The sequence below is a fragment of the Littorina saxatilis genome, unplaced genomic scaffold (assembly GCF_037325665.1).
Source record: "Littorina saxatilis isolate snail1 unplaced genomic scaffold, US_GU_Lsax_2.0 scaffold_197, whole genome shotgun sequence".
Taxonomy (NCBI): Eukaryota; Metazoa; Mollusca; class Gastropoda; order Littorinimorpha; family Littorinidae; genus Littorina; species Littorina saxatilis.
This window is the reverse complement of record NW_027126446.1, coordinates 175,080-197,866: the sequence shown is the minus strand read 5'-3', so window position 1 is coordinate 197,866 and position 22,787 is coordinate 175,080. Positions and strand designations below refer to the sequence as shown.

Below are 22,787 nucleotides of genomic sequence, written 5' to 3'. Positions count from 1 at the left end.
CCGATTAGGAGGCCGACGTCTTACCACCATGCGACTGCGCTTGTCTGGTTTGTTTGTTTGTTTGCTTGCTTAACGCCCAGCCGACCACGAAGGGCCATATCAGGGCGGTGCTGCTTTGACATTTAACGTGCGCCACACACAAGACAGAAGTCGCAGCACAGGCTTCATATCTCACCCAGTCACATTATTCTGACACCGGACCAACCAGTCCCAGCACTAACCCCATAATGCCAGACGCCAGGCGGAGCACCCACTAGATTGCCAATTTCCCGGCCGGGGTTCGAACCCACGACCTCCCGATCACGGGGCGGACGCCTTACCACTAGGCCAACCGTGCATCGCTTGTCTGGTCCACAATATCAAATGCTACTGAAGTTTTGAGAAGTTGATGTCAGTTGTCACATTGAGCACTTCAGCAGCTGCTATTCTGCTTGAATGAAACAGAGAGCACCGTCTCGGTCATAGGCCACTAGTCAGGGGAAATGAAGCAAGTCACCTAAGGTGAAATCACTACATTTAGTGAAGCTGTCAAACTCGCAAAATGAAAGTAAACGCACTGCATTATTTTTAACCAAGACCGCATAGCATCGTCAGTCCCCTATCTTTCTTTATTTGGTGTTTAATGGTAAATTTCTTAGTAAATTTTCATTTGATTAATATACTTACCCGAATCACATAAAGCATTGTCACAGACTCATATGCTAGGTACTGAAAACGCTAACCCATCAAAACCCTTTTAAGGGAAGCAACCCACTCCAAAAAAGGCTGAACTAGCCATGGCCATGGGCCCCGGGAGTTACCTCCCCTATGGCTACTTCCCATCAGCCACCACACACCCTATCATACGGCTTTAAAGAAACTAAAACCATAAGCGGGGCAGGCGGGAGGGAATTCACTATGTGATTCGGGTAAGTATATTAATCAAATGAAAATTTACTAAGAAATTTTCCATTAAATTACATATTCTTACTCCGAATCACATAAAGCAGATAACATCAACATGGCGGTGGGCAAGAGAGTAAATCAAACTCACCATCACATTCTATCCAGAACCTGGCCGGCTGCCACCAGGGCCGGAAGCCCGCGTGAGCCGTCCTGGCGAAGAGCAGAGACGTCCCGAAGATAGTAATTAATGAATATATCTTCGGAACGCCAATACGCAGTAGACAAAACCTCGTCCAGACGTTTGGAGCGTAGCACCGCAAGCGACGAAGCCCAAGCCCTAGTCTCGTGGGCTCTCGCAGAGTCCAGGGGAAAGGCAGGCAGCGCCCCCCCCCCCCCCCCCGTTCGTGTGACTCCAGACATAAGCTTGTCGTATGAGCGAAGTCACCCACCGTGCCAACGTGACCTTAGAAATGTCTTTCTCCCGTGCGGTAAGAATAGAAAGAAATAACAGTTTCTGAGTACTAGAACGTACAGCCTGAGTGCGGGTTAAGTACATACGCAGGGCCCGAACCGGGCAGTTGACCAAATCAGGGTCATCCGGAGCCAACGCGTTGGTCAGAGCCTTGACTCTAACCAACGGAGAGGCCTGCCCCGGAGCCTGATTTTTAGCCAAAAAATCGGGTCGGAAGTGTAAAGACACTGAACCATCCGATTCGAACGAGATATCACCAGGCAGACCCGACAGAGCGTGAACCTCGCTACCCCGCCGGGCCGTAGCCAACAGAAGCAAAAACAGAGTCTTCCGAGTAAGGTTGTGAAGACTAGCCTCTCTCAAAGGCTCAAATTCCGTAGAACGTAAAAAGGCTAACACCAGGAACAGATCCCACTTAGGGGTGGCCAATCTGGACCTGACCTGCTTAAGAGAAGCACCCTTAATCACAGCCGCTATCACTCCCCCTACATTGATCGAACGACCGATCTGTTTGAGTGTAGCGGAAATCGCAGAGCGCCGGACCCTCAAGGAGGAAACGGAGGCGCCCTGTGAGAAGAGAAAGGAGAGATGGTTGGCGACCTGCATAGAGCGGGGCGCAACCGCACTAATCCCCTTAGCAGCACACCAGGTGGACCAGGACCTCCAGTGAGAGGCATAGACGGACGCAGTGGAAGCCCTATGTGAACGGCCCACCAGGTCCAGCGTCAGAGAAGACGCCCCAGAGCGCCTCAGTGAGTCCCGAACAACCTCCACACGTGAAGCTTCAGAAGACTGGGCTCCTCGTGTGGAACGCCTGTTCGGGGCTGCACGAGTTCCCCTCTCCCGAGGGAGAGAGGAATGGGAGGCCCCTGGGCGAGCCGAAGCAGGTCTGGAAACCAGACCTGCGACGGCCAGAGAGGGGCGACCAGAAGAAGAAGAGTCGGCCCCTCCAGTTCCGCCTTTCGAATTACTCGGCTGAGTAATTGGAAAGGCGGGAAGGCGTACGCCTCCAGACCCGTCCAGGAGATGTCCAGAGCATTCACTCGCCAAGCCTGGGGATCCGGGAATGGCGAGACGAACACCGGAAGCCTCTTCGAGAACCTGGTGGCAAACAGATCCACGAGAGGCTTTTGGACCCGGGCCCAAAGGCGCAGCAGTGCCCCGTGAGTGATGGTCCACTCTGACTGAAGCACCCTGTCGGACCGGCTGAGAGCGTCCGCCAGAGTGTTCAGCCTCCCTGGAAGGAACCTGGCCGAGATTATGATGTGGTGCCGCGCACACCACTTGAGAATCTCGCAGGCCCTGTCCGAGAGAGACGGGGACCGCGAGCCTCCCTGCTTGTTGAGATAAGCGGCCACAGTCGTGTTGTCTGTAAACAGACGAACATGCTTGGCCTGCAGGGAGGGCAGAAACTCGACTAGAGCTAGGGCTACTGCTTCTAGCTCCAGCAAGTTGATATGCCACTGGCTCTGTTCTACCGACCACAGACCTGACACCTTGTGTAGGTCCGTGTGCGCTCCCCACCCCCGTAGGGAAGCATCCGTGAAGAGATCCAGATCTGGGGGTGGCAAAGCAATCGGCACTCCTTGGCAGACCCACTCCGTGTCCAGCCACGGAAGGGTTGCGGACTGGAACCATCCCTGAAGAGGGACGAGGGCGTTCCAGTCCACCTGAGATGAGTCCACAAACGGCTTCAGTGCTGCCTGCAAAGGCCGTTTGTGGACCCTGCCCAGGGGAACCAACAGAGCCATCGACTCCATCTGCCCCAAGATGGAGGCCAGAGACCTGAGGGAAGCCTGCAGGAGAGGCAAAGTGGAGCAGATCTGGGCTTGGAGCTTGTCCACCCTGCTCTGGGAAGGGCGGACAGTCCAAGCCACTGTGTCGAAAGACATCCCCAGATAAGTGAATGTCCGAGACGGGATCAACTCCGACTTTGATCGGTTGATCGAGAACCCCAGAAGGGAGGCCTCTCGAAGAACCGATTGGGTATGCTGCGCACAACCTATCTGGGACTGGTTCAGGATGAGCCAATCGTCCAGATAAGCCCGCAGTCTGATACCCTGCGACCTCACCAGGGCGCACAACTGTCTCACCACCATGGTAAAAATCCACGGTGCGAGAGACAGCCCGAAGGGGAGTGCGCGGAACTGGTAGACCTGATCGCCCCACCGGAAACGAAGCCACTTCCGGTCGGACGGATGCATAAGAATGTGAAAATATGCATCCGTCAGGTCTATAGAGGTCGCCCAATCTCCTGGGCGGAGAGAGTCCCTGACCGTGGCTGGCGTCTCCATCTTGAACTTGATCTCTCTCAAGAACGTGTTGAGAAGAGACAAGTCCAGGACGGGAGGCCCCTGAAGCCTTGGGAACGGCGAAAAGACGCCCGTAAAATCCCAGAGAGCTTTGGTCTAGGACCCTCTCTACCGCGCCCTTCTGCACCAGGGAGACAATTTCTGTCTGAAGAACGGACTTTGCTTCCTGCGAGGAGGGGGGTTTGAAGGGCGGCGGCCGCCGGGAAAGAGGTGCCTTCTCTTCCCGCCATAGCAGACGCAAGCCCGATCTCACCACTCCCACTATCCATTGGCTGTCTACAGAGACCATCCAATTGGAGAGTGCCCGGGAGGGGCCTCCCGCCATCACTGGTGTGGAGGGCGGAAGGGGGGTGAGACCGGGAGCACTTCATTGGGGGTGAGGCTTGCTACCAGAGCCGCCACGCCCCCTTCCCGACGCAGTCCGTTTCTTGCCACCTCGAGACGACTGCTGTGCAGGTCTCTTGGACCCAGGCTTGGGTTGAGACGAAGACTGAGCCTTCACTTGCTGTGAAGGCTTAGCCTGCCTCATGCCCTGTAGAGCAAAGTCACAGAACTGTGTGTCCTTGAGTGACTGGATCTCTTTCTGCCGAGCGTCTACCGCCATTTGGCCGAACAGAGACCCCTCCACAACCGGGGATACCCGAAGGGCATCCCGGGTAGCCTGGTCCGCGGAGTGAGAATGGTCCAGAAACAGGTCCCTCCTGCTCATCACCGCGTGTGCATATTGCAAGGAGGAAAGCCGCGTCTGTTCCTCGTTTACCTTCGCGAGAGCAGCGAGAAGGACAGAAACGTCGTCCGCGTTCTGCTCCTCGCTAAGGGTAAACGGAACGAGAGAATCGGTCAGAGACCGAGACAGAGCGCGAACCAGAGTGTCGGAGATAGACGCAAGCTCCAAAAGCTGGCGTGCGATCTCCTCCAAACTGACTAGCGTCAACTCTTTTACTGACAAAACAGAATCGTTCTTGACCTGTTTTGACAAAAGAGGCAGCAGATCCCTAGTCAACGGTAACGAAGACCGGAGAAGCGAAAAAGACGCTATCAGGTTCCGGTTGTTCGAAGGCAGAACCAACTTCTGATGACCCGGAGTGCCTGTCACGCAGAAATAGCCCAATAAACTAACTATTTTGAAATAACAGTGACTTGGTCGTTGCGAGCCTGAATGCGAGTGTGAGTTAGTGACTTTCAGCCACAGACAGGGAGCATTACACGCCACCCCTGAGTGGGGATTGCTGGTTGGTCAAGACAGATCACGTGGGGTGAGCCTCGCGTGGGTAGTTGTCGGCTTCTGTGCACTTGACGGCCGTACACTGACGAGGAAGGAGGTTCTGTTGTAGGCACCCTTTGAGCATTAGTGCAATGCAAGTGGAGGGATTTTATTGTGTAATTGATACAGTAGCTGGAAGCAGTGTCCATTTATAGTTGACCTGCTAGGCTGTGTTGGTGGTCAGCTTGTGCCCCTGCATATTATCCCTGCTGCGTTTGGTGTTGGACAGACTGTTAGTGTCTCACAGGTCACTGGTGAGTAGGCTGGTCATGGGTTGAATTATGCATGTGTGCTGACCCAGCAACTACTGTGTGAATGAGGTATGGGTGCGAGTAATTTTCAGTTTTCGTTTGCTTTTATGTTTCATTTTGTTAGGCTTTCTTTTGGGATGGGAAGGTGGTAACGTTTTCATGTCCTAACCTTTGAAGAGACTGATAGATTGGATGTTGAGTGAATGTCTGACCATGCGCTGATTTTATGAGTGGTTAAACATGAAATGATAGCCTGACCTTGTGCATTCAAAATGGCCGATTTTGTGAAGAGGTAAAATTGAAATAATGGCCTAGATTGAAAGAGACCACAAATCAAAAGTCTATTCATGTGTTTATTGTAAAGTTGGCTTTGAAATGTGTTGGATGGAGATGGATTTTATTTATCTGTTATAATTTCCAGAGAGGTGGTCAGGGCATTGGTCAGCTTGTATCATAATGATTTGTGTGTGTTCAAAGATATTGTATGGGTGATGGGGCCCAAGTTGTGTGGAATATGATATGTGTGTGTAAAATCACTGGGGTTGAGATTTGTACAATGTGATTTGAATTTTTTATGAAATAATTGATGAAATGATATTTTGTTGAGGAAACAAAATGGCGGCATAGGGGAAGTGTATGTGGTTATCGCCCCTGTTCAATAAGGGAAGATAATACCCCAGTCTATATTGTACTTCAGGGATAACTGCCCTTAGTTTGGGGAGAGTTATTACCCCTATTCCAAAATGGCCGCCTCATGTTATGAAAACATTGATATGGTTTTTAAATTGTGTGACTTCTTTTGCACATTGCTTTCTCTAAGTGACTTGTGTTTGGTAAATTCATATGAATTGAACCTTAGGGAAGAATTCCCGTGTTTTCATCCCTTCCTGGACTTTGATAATTTTTGTGGAAAATTTAATTGGTAATTATAGAGAGTTTGAACTTTGAAAATTTTTGAACAAAATTTTCCCAACTTCTACACATGACAAGAGGGAATGAGAACTTAGTTTTTTTTTGAGAAAGCATTGTGTAATGAGGGTTTAATTTGGTATTAGTAGTTAGACTATAGGCTGCCTCATTTATATGGTGCAGGACCTATCCACATACCTACTGGACCTATCCACATACCAGTGTGGGTACAGCGGGACGTTTTGGCTTCAGGCTGGGGCTGTTGGATGACAGCTTACTTACCATCTCCACCGGTTGGTTCTGGACCTTGGAGGGGTCAGAGAGATGGCCGTTGCCCTTCTTCTTGGGGTGATGAATGGATGACATCCCTGATCTTCCTATCAGGTTGATTTTGTTCGCCTTGAGGGAAGTAAGCCAGTAACAGTTGGGTTGTGGAACTTTGCCAATATTTTGTGTGTGCCTAAGAGAACATTGGGAAAGAAACATACTTTGGTTTTCAATAACCAAGACTCAGTAGTTCAGAGACCGTGTGGGGATAATACGAAGAGATCACAGTATTCAACCATGGTATGGATTTGAGTCGAAAACCAAGTGACAATGAACTGAAACCCAGGGCTGAGTGCTTGTGATTGGCACGTCATTCTCAAATACACAGAAGAAACTGGGGGATAAACTTGAGCAGATATTGTGAATATTTTCTGGTGGTTAATTGATTACAAGAGTGATCGTGTTGAACATTCTCGTGTGTTTATCGCTTAATGTTTGCACATTGATGGAGGTTCAGTTGTTACCCCATTGATTGACAAGTATTTTTGAGAGTGCACTCCGGCTTTAATAGGGTGTGGTACATGCAAATGTGTTAATGGCTACATTTTTTCTTCAAGTTAGTTAGTTGTTTTATTTGATAGTGTTTTGTTTTTAGTGTTATTGTATTTTATTAAGTTGTTCATTCATTACTTTGATATTTGGTTTGAGTGGAAGTGTATGATTGCAGTTGTCTTGTCTTGTGTTAAATAATAAACTTATTTCCTTTTACAGTTGAATTAAATTGGTTGGGGTTCTTTTATTTTATTTCATTCTTTTTCTTTTTCTTTCTCCTCTATCCTTTGCTCTCGCGATTAGCGCGTGACAGTGCCACCGGAAGAAGATTGGGCCCCCGAAGCAACCCAAGCCTGTGCCTGCTCCGGAACTGGTCCGAACGGCACCAGAAGCGGGACAGGCACGGGAGGCAAACCACCACTCTGGCGCGAAGACTTCGCAAGCACCTGAGAAAGGTGGTAGGCCACTGCCGGTGACTCCACGAACCGGAAGGAGGAAGAGTCCTCCCTCCCGGGAAGGAAGTCGGACCACGCTGAGGGAGGAACGGAAGTTGAAACTCCGGCCGCCGAAGCTCCCTCAGGAAAGTAGCGGGATGTAACTTCCGCCGCGGCACTCAGTCCGAAGCCGAGACGGAAACCCCGTACGCGGATCCTCACTTGCCAGAGACTGAACCTCAGACTGGTCAAACGGAGGATCGTAATCATCCACCACCGAAGCCGAAACGTCCGCGACCTGTCCGGAGACCGGAAAGTCGTGACGCCGAAATTGTTCTCGGCTCACCCCGCGGCCAGCAGGCAAAGGGAAAGCCGAAAACGCATCGGAAACGACCGGAAGTGGATGAGCGGAAGTCGCCATCCCGTCCGGGGACGAAGACGACCGCCCCAGCTGATGCACGGCATGTGCCACCGCTGAACGCTGTTGTTCCCTCTCCGGGATCCAAGCAGATGTACTCGGGAGAGGGACAGCATATCCGTCCGAAACCGGAGCAGGCTGTGGCCGGGGGCCGCAAGGCCCTGAGGCCAGCCTGTAGTCCATACCCTCACAACCGGCTGAGCGGGAAGTGAGGACAGGACCTGTGCTTCCGGCCGAAGCCGGAAATGCGGCGACCGAAAACGGAAGCTGGTGCTGAGAGTCACGGTCCCAGACATGCTGGCGGGGACGGACATCAGCGTAAAGCACAGACTGGCTACCAACGTCCAAGCCGAAACGGGAGGACGAGTCACCAGGAGAATGCAGAGTGCGACTCTGCCCAATTGACTTGTCTCCCATCAGGGAGTGTCCCGACGCCTGAGGACGAGCCTCCGTAGCCTCCCTCGGAGGTGAAATCGTAACCGAAAGTACGGTATTGCGTTCCGTATCCGTAACCAGTACTACTGGCCTAGAAGAAGACGACTTGGGCTTAACCTTGCCCTTCGCGTCGCCCTTGCCCTTACTCTTACGCCCGTCAGAGTCAGCCATAATGACTTGACACAAAAAGCACAAGCGTAAGACGGAAACAAGAAGGGCAAAGCCCATACGACTCACATGCTTGACCTTGACCTTTACATGACCTTGACCTTCAGGGTCAAGGTCAAATAACTAAACCTAGCAATGACATCATATACTAAGAACTGCTTTACACATTTTTCCTACCAAAATACATGTGACCTTGACCCAAGGTCAAGGTCATCCAAGGTCATGCAACACAAAGCTGTTAATTCAAGACATAGGAAGTACAATGGTGCTTATTGGCTCTTTCTACCATGAGATATGGTCACTTTTAGTGGTTCACTACCTTATTTTGGTCACATTTCATAAGGGTCAAAGTGACCTTGACCTTGATCATATGTGACCAAATGTGTCTCATGATGAAAGCATAACATGTGCCCCACATAATTTTTAAGTTTGAAACAGTTATCTTCCATAGTTCAGGGTCAAGGTCACTTCAAAATATGTATACAATCCAACTTTAAAGGACCCTTGCGACCTTGACCTTGAAGCAAGGTCAACCAAACTGGTGTCCAAAGATAGGGCTTACATTGCCCTGTATAGCATACATAGCTAAGGTTGCCATTCTCGATAACTTCAGAAAAAAATGCGAAAATGTGAAAAATGGTCGTTTTTAAGACAACAATTACGGCCCCTGTGACCTTGAACTTGAAGTGAGGTCAAGTTGCCGCACATGTTTTTTGAGATCTTGTAACCATACACCATCAGGCCACATCAGGTGTTGATAGACTTAATAGTGTTCAAGAAATATCCAACGTTAAAGTTTTCCGGACGGACGCTGGGACGGACGGACGGATGACTCGGGTGAGTACATAGACTCACTTTTGCTTCGCATGTGAGTCAAAAATGCAAACAACGTAAGTAGAAAACACGGACTGAAAATTCCGTAAACAAAACGAACGTTAGCAACAAGAAAAACCAAGCTTGCAGAACAAATTACAGAAGCAAGCGCCGGTTACATGCCAAACAATGAAAACGACAGCAAGCTGGCGAAATGCAAATGGCGGCAACACCAACAGTCACTGATAACTATGTCCTAGGGACGAAATATCAGCAACAACAACAAGGAAAGTTGGAAACAAACAAGAACGGGCTCACCAAGGCTGGCGCCTGCACGGGAGAACGACAGGTAAACGCGGCTGGCAGGCAAAAAGCTCACACAGTCAGCCGCTGTCTAGCGAAAATTCAGAGCACCCTCACACCACGCTGCTGAAAAGACGAATGATAGGGTGTGTGGTGGCTGATGGGAAGTAGCCATAGGAGAGGTAACTCCCGGGGCCCATGGCCATGGCTAGTTCAGCCTTTTTTGGAGTGGGTTGCTTCCCTTAAAAGGGTTTTGATGGGTTAGCGTTTTCAGTACCTAGCATATGAGTCTGTGACAATGCTTTACGTGATTCGGAGTAAGAATCTGTAATTTAACGTCGTTTTCAACCACGAAGGTTATATCGCGACGGGGAAAGGGGGGAGATGGGATAGAGCCACTTGTCAATTGTTTCTTGTTCACAAAAGCACTAATCAAAAATTTGCTCCAGGGGCTTGCAACGTAGTACAATATATTACCTTACTGGGAGAATGCAAGTTTCCAGTACAAAGGACTTAACATTTCTTACATACTGCTTGACTAAAATCTTTACAAAAATTGACTATATTCTATACAAGAAACACTTAACAAGGGTAAAAGGAGAAACAGAATCCGTTAGTCGCCTCTTACGACATGCTGGGGAGCATCGGGTAAATTCTTCCCCCTAACCCGCGGGGGGTGTCAGTCCCCTGCTTGGGGAAAAGGCAGTAAAATTGACGAGTATAGTGCAGTAGTGGTTGCACTACACCAGATAGCACGCTTTTCTGTACCTCTATTCTTTATCACTTTCTGGGCTTGTTTTTAATCCTTGTTTGTTTGGTGTTACCATAGGATAAGGGGGGGTTGGGTGGGGTGGGGTATCTCTGCAGAGTCCCTGGACATCTTCAACAAGCCCAGGATCTCCACCCTAATCCCCAACCCCCCCCCCCCCCCCCCCAACCCCTTCTACATCCTCCCTCTCCTTCCCATTCACTTCAAAGTAGGGCTTATCCAACTTGACTAGAAGTCTGAAATTAAGTGTGGTGGCCCCCCCCACCCTACTCCATCTTTCCACCTTCCTTACTCTCTCTTCCCATCAGCCATGTAATATCAATTAGGCATTTTTCTTTCTTACTATCCTGATTTTAAGTTCAGACTCTCTTCTTTCCTTACTCTCATATATGTATACATATATCCCTCCTACATCCACTTCCCACCCCTATGTCTTCTCTTCTTCCCCAGGCCAAGTGTCACAGTGGGGGTCGCACAACCCGAAACATTTGCAGGTCCACGCTTGGCTCTCTAGTATCTACTTTCTTTTATTTTGTGAGCACTTGGGGGAGTGGGACAGAGTCCTTATAATATTTACCCATTGGACTTAGCATCGAGAACAGACTTACTCTGACCGAAAGCAAACAAGGAACAGTTATACTAATCGGCAGAATTTTCAACCTGTTGGAACTTTTTGAAGGGGCTGATAAACTTATGAAAGAAGGACAAGAAGATAGGCAATAATCATAGGGAAAGAATATCCCCAATATCGGGGCCTATGGGAGTGTCCAAGCCACCGACCAGCATTAGAAAATTTTTAAGTAAATTTTCATTTCATTAATATACTTACCCGAATCACATAAAAGCATTGACGCAGTCTTACATGCTTAAGGTCTGAAAAGGCTACCCGTCTTAAACAATTTTAAAGGGGAGCAACCCAACACAAAAAGTGTAAATACAGGTATGGTAATGACCATCTACCCGGGGAGTTACCTCCCATCCGGGTTACGTGACGTCACTTCCCCTGTAAACACCACGTGCCTTCATACGACTTAATAGACTAAAAAAATCATATGCGGGGTTGGCGGGAGGGAATACACTATGTGATTCGGGTAAGTATATTAATGAAATGAAAATTTACTTAAAAATTTTCGATTAAATTACATATTCTTACTCCGAATCACATAAAAGCAGATAGCTTCATCAAGGCGGTGGGAATGAAAACCAAACACACTCTTAAAACCTTGCCAAAAACCTGGCCTGCTGCCAAAAGGTCAGGGAAGGGCCCAGTGAGAAAGAAAATCTAACTCACTCTAAACCCTAGCCAGGAACTGGCCCACTGCCAAAAAGGCAGGAAAGGACCTGAGAACCATCTTGATAGACAGCCGAGATGTCTCTCAGGCAAAAGTTGCGAAAGACAACATCAGAGAGCCAAAAATATGTGCCCAGCACTTCTTCCAATCTCCTGGACCAAACGACCCAGAAAGAGAACCCAGCCTTGGATTAAGCCGAGCCAAGAAGAGGGAAAGACAAGCTGCCCCCCCCCCCCCCCCCTTTCGGATGGAAGGAAATGCACATGCACTGAAAAACGATCTATGCGTAAGGTAGTCCGATCAGTGAGGTGAGGGACAAACCTCGCGGCGACCATAAGACGATCACGCCAAAGTAATCAAACTTAGGAATGGCGTGAAGCCCAAAAGGACTGAGAGATAAAGGTCAAACCAAGGCAGAATGACCAATACCCAACAAAGAGAGAGAGAGGGACACCTGAGTACAAGGTACCAGAGCCTCCCTCGACAGGAAGATCTCAAAAGAGACGGTCGCCCGTAATGCCCTAACAGTCAATGCGAAAGCAGAGAGAGAGGCAATACGAGGAAGCAGAGGCTTACGAAATAGCGTAAGCCTCAGAAGAGAAGAAATCACCGTGGTCAAAAACTGAAGTGACCGGTGACCCTAAACAAAATGACTAAAAGCCACCACCATAAAGACCATCCCCTCCTCATCGTGGTATGGTGGTGAAACAGAACCAAGCTATGCCGTCGGAAGAAAATCGCTGAAATTTCACTGTCCCTAAAACGTGGGGGTGTTTTTCATTGTGAGAAGTATACCGGTAGGGTTCTCCCATGGCGGACGGGTTGGTTGCTGGCTAACGGGGCTCTGGTAAAGACGGAGATGTGCTGGACAGTACCGGTGTGACGGCACAGAGGCCCAAGGACACAAGCGGTCATCTCAGCAACCTCCAAACGGGTAGACTGGACTCGACAACCATGGTAGGTAACCAGTCTAGGAGAAGGAAAACTCCGAAATAGAACCACGGGCAGACCAAGCTCAACAGCCCAGGAAGGCAATTGGTCTAAGGGAGGGACCCCTGATCAACGTCCATGGCCGAAGCCGGAGATGCGGGACCCCCTGGGTGCCAAAAAGCGCTGCATCACGCAAATCACAAAATGATAGTGAACGACGAAGAAGAAGAACTAAAAGCCAGATTGTTACAGAACAGTCTGCTTGAAGGTAAATGAAGGAAATTCAAAAACCCCAAGTAAACTTCGTAGCCAAATCAGGAGAAATTCCTGAGTCCAGCCGAACAACTAGCCGTGTCTGTCTACCTCTGAAAGACTGAGAGCCAGACACGGCGATCAACCGGCAAACGCCGCAGCCCGAAAATGCCATAGTCGAACCACGCAGAGTAGAAGACTATAGCACAGGCTCAGGCTGAGAGCCGTAAAACCCGTGGAACAGCCATGTACCAAAGTACCCAAAGTACCAGGTAAATATACGAAACATAAGTTTCGGCTGCCACCTAATATGCTGGGCTATAAGCCCACAGCAAAGGAAAACGGGAACATTAGATACCGCTCTGCCAAAAGGAGAGGGGTAGCCAAAAACCTGAGAGAGGAGATAAGCCACAAAGAATGACTCCTCCAACATGCATTGCCAAAGACAATGTCCCCTCAGGAAAATCTGAATGTTACTTCCGAGGCCAACGACGAAACACCAGAACGCGTCTGATCGCTAGAGAAAGACGGAGTCAGACTCTGCAAAAGACGACCAGGACCAAGTCCAGCAGCTTGTGGCAAACTGAGAAGAACGGGGAAGCCTGAAAAAGGCAGCCCCACTCAAACGGAAATCGTCCTATCTCATCTCCTGCCTAAGATGAAATTAAGGAACGAAAGTCGAAGTCCGAAGCCACAAGAACAGGGAAAACAACAACCATCACCGCCCACAGGTGGAATGGCTGTTGCACCAGCCGAGGCTAAAAAGCCTGGATGCCCTAAGGTCAGCCGTTGTTCCAAAACTCAGACGTACCTATGAAGCGTCTGTGAAAGAAACAACCTCTCCGGTAAAACCGGAAGTGCCACTGCAGCAGCCCGTGGCTGAACTGCTGTTACACTAACTGAGGACTGAAGCAGTATAACCGAAGGACAGCGCTAGCACCGACCAGAAGAGACCTCAGCGGGTGCTCGAGCTGATGGGCCTAGATCACTGTGAAAGGATCGGCTGACGCATGAGCAAATATGACCTCATTAGATCAATGGGAGTCCCCCGACCTCACCACTCCCACAAACTATTGGCTGTGTACAGAGACCATCCAATGAAAACTTGCAAGGAGGAGACCCGCCCCGCCATCACCAAAGTGGAGGGCGGAGGGGGGGTGTGTGATCGGGGGCACTTCCTTGGGGAGAGAGGCTTGCTGCTAGGGCTGCCCTTCTCCCTGCCCAAAGGTGATCTAATTCTCGAGAATCAGACAGAGACTGCCCATTGGCCGCCTGCTGAAAACGTCCCGAGGCCTGAGCCTGCTTCCCGTGAGGAGGCTAGCTCTGCTTTAACCCTTGTAGAGAGAAGTCAGAGATCCGCTGATCTCTATCCCACGGGATCTACTTTTCTTTTCTGGTAAAAACACCAAAGTTCAAAAAGCAGATCCCTCTACTCCGATCAAAGCCCAATTGTCCCTCCTAGCCTGCTCAGAGACCTGAGCATGCGAGAGAAACAAGTCCTCCCTACACCCGACTATAAAGCGAGGTGAAGGGAGGACAGCCTCTTTGTTCCTCGTTCGCCCTAGCCAGGCTGAACGAGTGGAGATGCCATCAGAGTCCTGATCCACACTAAGCGTGGAAGGTTCAGTGACTCCAGGAAAGAGCGCTCTCGCGCTCTGACGATCATCTCCGAAAAAGAGGCAAATTCCAAAAACTGACGTCCAAATTCCTCTAAGTTCCTGCATTCCCATTAAAGGTGTACGCGGAAGAGCAAAGACGCCAGCAAAATCCGACCCAGCTTCAGCCAAGAGAACTTCCTATGACAGGAAGAAACAAAAGACGAAGCCTGTGTAGCCGAAGCCAGCCGAGGCTGCGCGTGTTCCGGAACTGACCCGTGAAGACCGAGTAGCAGAACCGGGACCCGTGGATACCACTTCCGGTAGGAGATGGCCAGCCAAAACCTGCGGACGATGGTACCCACATTGAAGGTGACTATCAAACCGGAAGTAGGAAAAACTCCTCCTTCGCGGAACGGAAGTCCGACATCGCCGAATGCAACCAAAGAGGAAGCCAATGTCCCTCCATAAAAAATCTGGAAGTAACCTCCATCGAGGCCTCGAAAGAAGCCGAGAGATTCGACAGAACGTGTCTAGTCGCTGGCTAAAGACTGTATAACAGAATAGCCAAGAGACCTGACACTGACCGAAGTCACAGTTGCCAGTGGAAAACTACTGAACGGATAACCGGAAAACCGGAAACCCGTTCAACCGGAAACCGTCCTGTCTCACCCCTCCCGTAAGAGGGTAAGACAAAGAGGAGGTAACATCCGAAGCCACCAGAACTGAATGGACAGTAGACGCAACACCCAACCAGTGAAGTGACTACCGTCCCGGCCGAGGCTGAAAGCCTGCATGCCCATAGGCCAGCCGATGTTCCTCACTTCGCTAACGGTGTTAGGAAGAAGAACAATACATCCGGACAAAGCCGGAAACGCAACAGACAAAACCGCACAATGCGGAAGCAAATGTTGCGTGGGCTGAGGACAGAAGACCGAACGCCCGTAGGCTAGTCCGCGGTCAACTCCAGTAGAGACACACAGTGTAATCGCAAAGGAGGACCTATGCTCCCAGTAAACCGGAATGACGACTGTCCGGATGTCCGTAGGACGTATCCTGTTCCTCACTCACTGACCTCCGTATAGGAGCAGCAGGAGGAGGAACGGCAACTCCGGGCGGAGCCGGAAAGGCAACGGACGAAGCCGCATAAACGGAAACGCCTGTTGCGATGACTAAGGCCGGAGGCCAGAACGCCCGAAGGCCAGTCAACGGTCAACCCCAGCCATGACCTCTGTGAGTGCACGGGATGGAGGACCTTCGTTTTCGGGAAAACCCGGAAGCGCGACTCCCGAAAACGGAAGCCGCCCTTGCTTATTCACAGCCGTGCACGCAATGCAAACAGGCTTAGAAAGAGCAGAAGATTAGGCAACGGACGAAGCCGCATACAGCGGCAGCGTCTGCTGCGAGGACTGGGGCCGGAAGCCCGGTGGCCCGAAGGCCAGTCCACAGTCGACACCAGCAGGGACCTTCGTGGGTGTGCCAGATTGACCTTCGCTTCCGGGAAAACCCGGAAACGCGACTCCCGCAAGCGGAAGCCGCCCTTGCTCAGTCACGGCCGTACACGCTGTGCGATCAGGCCTAGAAAGAGCAGCATATCCTGACTAGCAGGAAGTTTTGCAGTCGACACCAGCAGGGACCTTCGTGGGTGTGCCAGATTGACCTTCGCCTCCGGGTAAACCCGGAAACGCGACTCCCGCAAGCGGAAGCCGCCATTGCTCAGTCACGGCCGTACACGCTGTGCGATCAGGCCTAGAAAGAGCAGCATATCCTGACTAGCAGGAAGTTTTGCAGTCGACACCAGCAGGGACCTTCGTGGGTGTGCCAGATTGACCTTCGCCTCCGGGTAAACCCGGAAACGCGACTCCCGCAAGCGGAAGCCGCCATTGCTCAGTCATAGCCCTACTCGCTATACGATCGGGCTTAGAAAGAGCAGCATATCCTGACGGGCAGGAAGTTTGCAGGTAGTGAGCCTGCGACCAAGAACTGTTGCTCAAAAGAGAGCGTCCGGTGGCTTCACGAGAGCCAGTGGAGCAGTTCGACTTACCGTCCATGCCCCCCAAGGAGGCAGTAGACGCAGCTGAAGGCCCGCGACCGGAAAGCCGTGGCCGACAAGAAGCCAATGAGCGGCCGTCACCCGCCGCCGGCGGAAGTACAACGCTGGAGACGGCGTGGGAAGCTGCAATCTTCCCTCCCAAACTGCGAAACTCTGAAAAAGAGAGCTAAGCAGTATAGACACCAGAGCGCCGCGCTCCGATGCCAAGAGAGGGAAAGCAAGAAGCAAGACACGTCACAGACGTGCTAAACTGCCCCCCAAATTCATTTGGGGCAGAATAAGTAACGGACAAAGCGGTTATACATGCTTAGTACGAAACAACAACAAATGCCAATGGTCTGAAAGACCAATGACACACACCTAGCCATGTTATCTCACCGTCAGACGCGCTGACGCAGACAACAGGCGGCAAAACAAAGAGTTACTGAAAATTAACAAGTCCAAAACGGACGAAAAATTTAGCAACTACAACAAACTTCCTGTCAAACTAATGACTAAACAAGAAGAGCAAACGCTCGATCGAGTCACTTTCGCAGTTCTGAATATTATATGAGGCATCAGATGGACAGGAAGAAATTGCTATTCACAACACAATGAGTCACGTTCACATAAAATTTGAGCCCGGTCACTTTTATAGTTTCCGAGAAAAGCCCAACGTTAAGTTGTGTGTTGCCGAACAGAAAAGGCTAGTTATCTCCCTTGTTTTTCTGATAACGTTCGTAAAAGGCTACAGATGTAAATACTTTGATGTAAAGAATAATCCTACAAAGTTTCAATCACATCCGATGAACTTTGTCAAAGATATAAAATGTCTAATTTTTCCTTTGACGCTGACCTGTGACCTTGAAAAAGGTCAAAGGTCAACGAAACCATCGTTAAAGTGTAGAGGTCATTGGAGGTCACGACTAAACAAAATATGAGCCCGATCGCTTTGATAGTTTCCGAGAAAAGTCCAACGTTAAGGTGGTGTCTACGGACGGACGGCCGGCCGGCCGGACAGACTAACACTGACCGATTACATAGAGTCACTTTTTCTCAAGTGACTCAAAAAGGAAGCGCTTACCAACTAACAAAGCAGAAGGCAAGTAAAGAGGTAAAATAAGGTTTACCTAACCAAAACATAGGCCGTGCCACATTCGCCGTCAGCTAAGCTGACAAGCAAACATGGGGCCCCAAAATGCGTTACTGAAAAATATTACAAGTCCGCAAAACGGACGAAAAGTCAGCAACTACAACAACATTCTTGTCAAAATAATGACCAAAATGGAAAGAGCTCACCAAACACGTAAAGGCAAGCCGTTAAGACGGGTTAGGCGGCCGGTGGGTGTCCTTACAAACACCAGCACGCAGCCACACACGGAGCCAAAAATTCGACGACCTTCTCTGCTGTAGGCTGAATAGTCGTATGAAGGCACGTGGTGTTTACAGGGGAAGTGACGTCACGTAACCCGGACGGGAGGTAACTCCCCGGGTAGATGGTCATTACCATACCTGTATTTACACTTTTTGTGTTGGGTTGCTCCCCTTTAAAATTGTTTAAGACGGGTAGCCTTTTCAGACCTTAAGCATGTAAGACTGCGTCAATGCTTTTATGTGATTCGGAGTAAGAATATGTAATTTAATGATCCCCACTCGGGCATATCGCCAGTTGATACTGACAGTGAACGGAATGACCCGTTAGTAGAGATCGAGTTGTTCTGCTGATGCGGCTTACACTTATCCTATAATCATGACTATTAACTGTATTACTATTAGTGATTATGCTGATTTTAGTTCGTATTTTTGCCGCCCTCCGTTTCTCTGCCTTTTTGTGCATTTCAATTTTTTTGCATCTCTCTCTTTTCATTAATTTTTTTGATTTTTTTTTTATACATGTTTTTTTTATATTTTGAAGATAATTGTATGAGTTTCAGACAATTAGGGCGTTTATACACATGATTGTGATATTATGGGGAGATTTTCAAATCAACGCTCATTGCTTACACCGACTTTCGTAGCTTAGCAAAAATACGGGCCTGGAAAGGTCTGCCTGATAGGTATATACTGTGAGAGGGTGGTGCAAGCACCATCAGTAAATTCTTTCAAAGGCTGACTTGTTACACCTGCAGGGGGGAGATCTAAACTTGGCAAAAAAATTATTTCAACAAATTTCAAACCCAAATTAAACAATTAATCCCCGTGTCATTTTATAGACACTTTATATGCCACAAAAGGCCGTTCACTTAACCTTCAGGATCACCATTTGGATTCAATATTTCTTTCACAGGGATCACGTGACCGCCGCTCAAGTAAGGGTACCCTCAAAATCGACCAGACAAAATCGGAAGAGCCGAATGAAAAATCGACAAAAAATCACAATAGGCAAAACTTTGCAACTTTGACATGCATACGAGAAGAAAGTCAAACCAATTATCTACCCTGAACAGATTGTTTTGTTTTGCTACCTTGCGTATTTTGCGTGCTATGCTATTCCTACTGATGCAGGTGTCGATCGCAAGAGCGGTCAAAAACGGGACTTTTTCCATCATTTTTTAGGGGTATCATGACAAAAAAGTCTGCACTTTAGCAATGATTTGGTGGATTGCTTTGACACTTTCAGAATATTTTACAAACATACTAGAGATACTTCGAGCGAAATGATGGATTGTTACAGATGTTTGTTAAAATGTTATGAAGTTTTTAATCTCGTCATAGGATTGTTTCCATGGGTCCAAAAAATGTATGACTTTGCATGTCTTTAGAAAAATGATTGATACACACACTGCTAAAGTTTTATGTGCGTGTAAGCACTGACGCAAATTTGCTGGACCAGTAAACACGCTACATATTTAAGTGATGATTCTGGTGCCACAGCGATGCCCAGCCAAGCGTGACCGTAGCATGTTTTAAGAGGCACGCAACGATAACAGCTGTAAGCGCGAAACAGCGTGAACGTTCCATTTTTTCCTCATGTGTTTGCATGACTAGCAAATTAACGCCAGCAGCTACACGCAAATGAAACTTAGACAGAATCTGTATCAATCATTTATCTGTAGATATGCAAAGTCATGAATTTTTTGGACACAAGTGAACAATCCCATGAGAAGTTTAACAACATTTTCCGAAACATTGCGTCACATCTGGATAAATAACCGTAACGATCCAAACTTTCTAAAAGTATCTCTAGTATGTTGGTAACATATTCTGAAAGTTTCAAAGCAATCCACCAAGTCAATTAGTCATTGCTAAAATGTAGCGCTTTTTGACATGATACCCATAAAAATTGAAGTAAAACGTTCCGTTTTTGACCGCTCTTGCGATCGACACCTGCATCAGTAGGAATAGCATAGCAAGCGAAATAAGCAAGGTAGCAAAACAAAACAATCTGTTCAGGGTAGATAATTGGTTTGACTTTCTTCTCGTATGTCAAAGTTGTGAAGTTTTGCCTATTGTGATTTTTTGTCGATTTTTCATTTGGCTCTTCCGTTTTTGTCTGGTCGATTTTGAGGGTACCCTTACTTGAGCGGCGGTCACGTGATCCCTGTAAAAGAAATATTTAATCCAAAAGGTGATCCTGAAGGTTAAGTGAACAGCCTTCTCTGGCATATACAGTTTTAATTAAATGACACAGGAATTAATGGTTTAATTTGGGTTTGAAATTTGTTGCAATAATCTTTTGGCCAACTTTATTACGGTGGGGAGGGGGTGGGGCTGGAGAGGGGATGAATCTAGTGGGGAGGGGAGGGGGGGAACAGACAGGGAATGGGTTTCGACAGGTGGTGCCTATGGGCTCGCACCTTGGAGCCAGGCCTCGACGCTGGTTCTGAAGGCCTGGGGGGGGGGGAGTCTGCGCTGACAGCATCTTGGGGGATGTTATTCCAGAGGCGGATCACAGACTGAAAGAACGACGTTCTGTGCGGGACTGTGGGACCTGGAGTCTGGTGGTGTGCCCCCTGGTGTTGATCTTGGGACCGGTGTCAGTGTGCCTTCCCTTGGGACTGCCTCGAGCAGTCCACTCATGATTTTGTACATCATGGTTGCCTTGGTCGCGGTGCGCCGTTGTATGAGGGGGGCCAGCTTCAGCCTGGAGACGAGTTCCGTTGCACTACTGGTGGGTTTGAAGTCGTGCAGGATCCTCCTTGCGGAACGACGCTGCGTCATCTCCAGGCTGTCGGACAGGCCCTTCTGACGTGGGTCCCAGACTGGTGAAGCATACACCAAGACCGATCCCACCAGTCCCTTGTAACAAGTGGCCTGAACAGGATGGGGGCAGCCCCAGAGGTTTCGGTAAACAAAGGCACTGGTTTTGTTTGCCTTAGCTGAGGTTACCTCGATGTGCACAAAGTCGACCCCCCCCCCCCCCCCCCCCCCCCGAAGTGGCACAGTGGTAAGACGTCGGCCTCCTAATCGGGACAGTGATGGCGCTAGTATTTTTCAAACCGGTACGCAAACTTTTATGATGCAAAAAGTCAAGAAAAAAACCTGTAGGCTGGTCATTGGAACCAGTAAGAGTCCAACTCGGAGTACTGGTTTTGTTGTTTTACCAGCACAAAAAACCTGGTAGTTCTAAAAATCAACCGGTAGGTCATACCGGCAGCCAATTTTGTTCCGGTATTTTCTCATTTCAACTGGTAAAATACCGGTTAACGCCAATACTGTCGGGAGGTCGTGAGTTCGAATCCCGGTCGCTGCCGCCTGGTGGGTTAAGAGTGGAGATTTTTTCGATCTCCCAGGTCAACTTATGTGCAGACCTGCTAGTGACTTAACCCCCTTCGTGTGTACACGCAAGCACAAGACCAAGTGCGCACGGAAAAGATCCTGTAATCCATGTCAGAGTTCGGTGGGTTATAGAAACACGAAAATACCTAGCATGCCTCCCCCGAAATCGGCGTATGCTGCCTGAATGGCGGGGTAAAAACGGTCATACACGTACAAATCCACTCGTGCTAAAACCATGAGTGAACGTGGGAGTCTAAGCCCATGAACGACGAAGAAGAAGAAGACCCCCCCCCCCCCCAGACCCACCACAACCCCCCGCCCCCTTTGATATATCCCCCCCCTCCCCTCACTCAATCGCCCATGCTTGCTAATCCTTGAAGTTGAACTTTAGTCAAATTAGTGCATTGATTAAATTCGCTCATCTCAGAATTCACTGCATTTAGTGATTTACACTTGGTGACTTAGAGCCTCCAATTTTGCAGAACCTGCCCAATGTGAGCTTAACAAGTCATTTTCGAAATCTTTGAAGTTACGGAATGAACAGAATGAACTGTAAAGATACTTAAAAAAAAACCAACTATCAACTATCAAGCATGGTTTTCGCATCAACAAACAAAAAGCGGCGGCCATCTTTGATGCACATTTTCAAGGACGACGAGTCTTTTTCCTCGATTACTAATGACCAAATTATTTATGTATGCTTAATCACGAAGCACAATTAGTCAATCATTCCACGAAAAATAAAATAATCTAAACTCTAAATGATCGAATGACATTTCTTACCATTCTGATTCGATTCAATTTTCCTTCCAGCGGCACATGGAACAGAGATCTGTAGCAACCACACAGACCGGAAGCTGCTGAAAGGGACTACATGATTGGCTCAAATTCAGTGCCCTGTCTCCACTTCCTTCCTATTTTGTAAAGTACCTTTTGATTGAGACTAAGTTTCATCCAACTTTACATACTCATCATGTTAGCGTAGGTTCCTAAATCCCCCCCTGTACCGGAAGTGCTAAGCCACGCAGTGGTGGGTGACATTTAGGAACCTACGCTAATTACATTTAGGAACCTACGCTAATTATGATGACGCGAGCTTCCATTCAAATTAACTTAGGCAACGATGGTTCGATGACGTCATCCAATAGTCACATCACAGAAGGAAATGTACAAATGCTGAACGTAGCCCATTTTAGCTCGACTTATTAGACAGATAGGCTTGAGGAGAATGATAATAACAAAGTTATTAACAGAATGCAGACCTCAATGATCGTGAGAACGCACAATACACCACTAAACAGTTCCGACGTTTACATGGAACAAAGAAGGAAAATCACGTGACCGCACAGACGCCTCTCATTGGCTGCGTCATTTTTTCGAGGAAACAAATCGTCTGCAACACAGCTGTGCGTATGTTCTGCGACTGACGAGTCAGACACTTGTGTTTATTTTGTTGTTTTGTCGATGTAAGTTCAGCGATTATCGATTTTAACGATGGCATGTCACTGCCCGATGATTGATTGTGACAACGGAAGCTACCGTCTTCAAAATGGAAAGCTAATTTTGCAAAATTCAGTCCGACCAGGTTCCACACGAGTCTGTGGCCAACCACCGTTCAGGTAAGCGCAACACTGTAACAGTTCTTGATCAACTTATTTTATTGCCTGACATTCATGCGATTTATTGGTTTTTTCTGCAAATTCCATGGCATGATT

The 22,787-nt window shown here is 48.6% G+C and overlaps 1 long non-coding RNA gene across 1 annotated transcript in view; it reads right to left on the bottom strand.

Annotated features, from left to right (window-relative positions):
- Nucleotides 1-22,038, bottom strand: part of LOC138954877 (uncharacterized) — a 31,897-nt gene extending 9,859 nt beyond the window's left edge. The window contains exon 1 of the long non-coding RNA XR_011451999.1: nt 21,856-22,038. This is a non-coding gene — a long non-coding RNA (uncharacterized lncRNA). The remainder of the gene's footprint in view (nt 1-21,855) is intronic.
- Between the last annotated feature and the right edge of the window lie 749 nt (nt 22,039-22,787).